Below are 4,908 nucleotides of genomic sequence, written 5' to 3'. Positions count from 1 at the left end.
TGTGGGCCTTTCAAAATACTCAAGCGAGTAGGTGACCGTGCCTACAAATTATTGCTACCTACACATTCTTGTATTCATCCGGTGTTTCATGTAAGACATTTACGTAAGCGGTTCCATGGGGACGACAATGTCATTGAACAACAGATTTTGGTTGATTTCGTTGAACCTCCTACCTTACCGCATGAACCTGAACGTATTCTCGAATATCATGAGTTATGTACACCTCATCATGTATGTCAACAAGCCTTAATCAAGTGGAAAGATCGACCTGAGGAAGGTGCCACTTGGGAAAACATTAGTGTTCTTAAGAAGAAGTTCCCCACTTTTGTTTTCGAGGACGAAAACTCTTCTTTAAGAGGGGAGTAATGTCAGGACAACGGCAAGGCCGGGCTAGGCAGTGTGGAAAGGGAGTCCAACTAGGACAAAGGGCTAGGAGCCATGCTACATAGTGGGTGGTTGGGAGGTGGACTCCTAGGTTCTAGTTCCCCTTCCCTTTCATGTGCAAAGAAAAGTGCTTGGGCAGACTCCATACGAAGCAACTCTACAAAGCGAAGTGCTTTGCCTGTCTTCATGTGAAGCACGACTTCTCTTATGTGCCATAGTATTATTGATTTACTTCGGATCAATGATAATGGCACACATCGTTGGCACTATGTGGATATAAGCTCATAGTTTACGCAACGATGCACTATGATGTATCCATGCTAGTGTAATCATGCACGACATGTATACCGACGGCTCACATAGTTGAGACTATCATTGAAGCCACGGGCTTATTATTATTATTATTATTTTTTGCCGTGTATGCACGGAGTACTAGTCCATTGGATGTATAAAAGTCCATCCTTGTATATGCTTCCGCAATAACACTAAATACTCTGTCAAGGACAAGGTAAGTAACTGCTATCTTAACATTTTTTATGTAATTCACAGGCAAAGTGCCATACTTAAGTTACCCTAATACAATCACAATCACAAACAAGGTTAGTGGGTCAAGATGTGACTAATAGTACCTCTCTCTACGAGGGCATGGTCCACGTCCATAGTTATACACTCATAGGATATGCTTAGCCTCTCTCTACTAGGGCGTGTAGTTGCCCGCTTATAGGCTAAGCTATGACACATACATGGTCTGCATGGGATCATATGCACGGCGCATACACCACATTCGCATAAGGGGTTTTTCTCAGCCTATCATTCTCTCTCTCTCTCTCTCTCTCTCTCTCTCACTTCTATGCAGAAAAGGTAAACTAGGCATGATTTTATGGAGATATTTCATGACTTTCTTGAAATATATCTATGTCAATACGCCAACAAGAAGGGCTAAGAGCCATCTTTTACCACCTAGTTTGGCATGGCTACAAGCCATCTATTTGTAGTCCATCAGTGATTGAGTTCAAGATCGAACACTTCTATCTAGTTGAGTACCCATCAATTATAATGGACAAGCAAGGGTCTTGGCATTAGTGATTTTTTGGGCATTATTTTAGCACTCCACACTTTAAGTGTGCAAGTCAAGTTGAGTTTTTTAACGTGTTAAACTCATAAGGGCTTATCTCTACCAAGGTGTATGGATGAAGCCATCATTTCAGGCCACTTGACTATTCACAACAACCCCAGATTATGGATTTTTGGGTGTGAAAAAGATATAGTTGAGAACACGACTCCAACTTCAGTGGAGCTCCTATTAGCACTAAGAGTGCCTATATGAGTACAATTTGGGATAAGATCCAGCGCGTGATTACTAAATCACTTAGTAAGGGTTGATGGTCCATTCTTGGAACCTTAACACTTGCATTTTCAAGGAAATAAGTCCACAAACTGCGAAGGGGGTAGTGGAAATCTTTCAACTTCAAAAGTAATGACATCCCACGGCAAACCCAGGGGAGGTCACGGACAAAGACCAAGGGCCTGCTACTCGTTGGGCAGTTTTCATGCAACATTTAACCAAGGGGTTTGAAAATGTTGCTTTAACCAAGGGGTTTGGATTGCAAAGGCAACACCCAAGGGGTTTGGATTGCAAAGGCAACACCCAAGGCTACATCTGCAATATTACTTGCATTTAACTAATTTTCAATTAGTGTTCCTAGGCCTTTGCAGGCGGGAAATTTGGATAGACGCCTTTCACTACGCATAAGTGAACACTATGTTCACCCTCCACGTACGCATCTGATTTGGTTTGGTTTCATTTTTCATTATGCTTTCAAGTTGAGTGACTAAGTTGGATGGCTTTCATCCATTTTTGCTCTTCAGAGAGATGACAAGGTCATATCAGAGCCAAGATTTTTGGGCCGTTGTGTCCAACATACATTTTTTGCATTATGCAATTATAGACCCACTTGTAGGGTTTATTTGGCACATGTTGTCACATGGGATACAATATGGTCTAGAGACAAAAGGAGTTTGGTTTAACAAGTGTGGAGCAAGGCTAATGAGGGTCCCTCTCACTCTCGTCGTAGAGTGTTTGCAGTTAGCTCCACGCACAAGTACATCTTGTACCTCAAGGATTTTTTTTTAGACATCCTTACATGAGACATGGCGCCCACTATTTCAAGTATTGTCACCACAAAGTCCCTACATGCTGGTCAAATCTATTTTCTAGACCATTTTCAGCATGACGTATCAGGAGCAAACTCAGTGGCCAGAAATTGTCAGATACTTAGTATGACTTGTTAAGGTACAAGTGCAGCTAAACAACATTTCAGATGGTTGTTTTAGTATATAGCAAGGCTATGAGTTGTTAATGAAAATGTTTTAGTATATAGCAAGGCTATGAGTTGTTTTAGTATATAGCAAGGCTATGAGTTGTTAATGAAAATGTTTCATTGTTTGTACCTAGAAGTGATTAATGTTTCACCTTCTATTACGGTCCAAACATTTCAACAAGGCTTGCAAGTGATTGTAACAAAAAGTATTTAGTTTCTTTTCAGCACTATTTACATTCCTCTTTAATGTGTGCTAGGAGCATCACATTCGTCATAAGTATTGGCAAGTATGATCATGGATATACAGGTTTGGATCTGTTTTTTGCTAAATGCATGCACACTATGTGTTATGGGCCCTAGTCTTTAGCAAATGCTAATTTGGAGCGGCATGCATATTCATCACATTAGTGCTATGAAGCATTTTGCACTCTATGCGCAGTATCTCTATGAGATTACTTTTGGGTCTGCTAATCGCCAATAGAGGTCATGGATCGGTTTGGGTGCTTGTGGATCTTTCAAATTAACCAAAATGGTTCTTCATGACATTGTTGTTTGCTAAGCAGTGTTGTATGCTATTGTGATCCCCATTTACCAATCATTTGGGACGGCTGTCTGTAAACCGTGGGGAAAAACCGTCAGAATCCAAAGAGGATAGGCAAATTACAAGTTACAAGTGTACTCTTGTGCTGAAGAATATGCAAAGCATGTATGTTAGCACTAAGCAACCCAATTAGCAAGAATGTGTCACTCTAACTGGTGTTGCTTACAATAAGGTAAAGCATGTTTTGTGACTCAGTTTAGTCCCTTCATGTTTAAGTCCGGTTCTCAACCTTGAACACTAGTTATGGTGGGGTTGTTTACTGATAAAACTTGCGAACAGTTCAAGGACTTAAACTTGGTTGATGAGTTATGTCAGCAAGTTACTTTCATGAAAAGTGAAAAGTGGTACTCTTTCGGGTACATCTTTGTTGTGATAACTTGTTTAGCATGCTCATGTGCATTCTAAATAGAGTCTACACACTATGATTGGATAGGAACTGGTAACACAAGATGGTTACAAATGGACAACAATGTGGAAAATCAAGATGTTACTCTTGGTTTCATTGAACCTCCTACTGAACTGTGTTTCAATCAAGCAAATAGGTGGATCCATGAAGGATGCCACTGTGGAAAACATTAGTGTATCATCACTCTTGCTTTTAAGGATGAAAATGCTTCTCCAAGGGGGGAGTAATGTCATGCGAAGGGCATATTTAGGGGAGGTCACGGACCTGGGCCAGTAAGTGGCCCCGGTTGCCAGTGTGGAACAGGGGATTCAGTAGCCAGGGGCTATATAAGGGAGGCTGGGCGGTGAATCCAGTCTAGGAAGTTCCTCGAGCTTTACGAGAAGAGTTTCTTTTGGCCAGGACTAAAGCGTAATGTGTTGAACTATTTTACAAGATGTTTAACATGTCAACGTATTAAAGCTGAATGAGTTCGATACCCCAATAAGCTTCAACCTATTGATGCACCACAAATGAAACATATCCATGGATTTTATTACAGGACTTCCTACATCTCTGGGATATGAATCTATTTTTGTGGTTGTTGATATGCTTACAAAAATGACCCATTTATTTCCAGTCAAGACAACTTTTACGGCTAAGGATATAGCTCAAGTCTTCACAAAAGGTGTTTTTATGTACCATGGTTTACCTTGATGGATAATTTTTTATCGTGATGCAAAGTTCACCTTAAAATTTTGGAAAATCGTATTCTCGGCTACAGGAACCCAATTGGCATTTAGTACTGCTTATCACCCTCAAACTAACGAGCAGACAAAAAGGACCAATTGAATCATTGAAGACATGTTAAGAGCTTATTGTATGCATGGCCAAAGTAAATGGACAAGATATTTGTATTTGGTTGAATTTGCATATAATTCCTCATTCCAATGCTCAATTGGGATGTCTCCTTTTCAAGCATTGTATGGATAAGAGTGTCTTACTCCACTCAAATGGACATACTCTTTCATAGGAGCTCAAGCCTCCAAAGAAATGTTGGATGAAATGCAACTATAAACCGATCTTATACGATTGGATATTAAGACCGCTCAAGATAGACAGAAGAGTTATGCTGACCCTAAACGATCTATCAGACTTTTTGAAGAGGGCGATATGGTATTTTTGAGAGTGAAACTCAAACGTAGCTCGTTATCAATGGG

This window comes from Adiantum capillus-veneris, chromosome 6 (assembly GCF_014529385.1).
Source record: "Adiantum capillus-veneris isolate H3 chromosome 6, ASM1452938v2, whole genome shotgun sequence".
In the NCBI taxonomy this organism is placed as follows: Eukaryota; Viridiplantae; Streptophyta; class Polypodiopsida; order Polypodiales; family Pteridaceae; genus Adiantum; species Adiantum capillus-veneris.
This window is presented reverse-complemented; position numbering follows the sequence as displayed.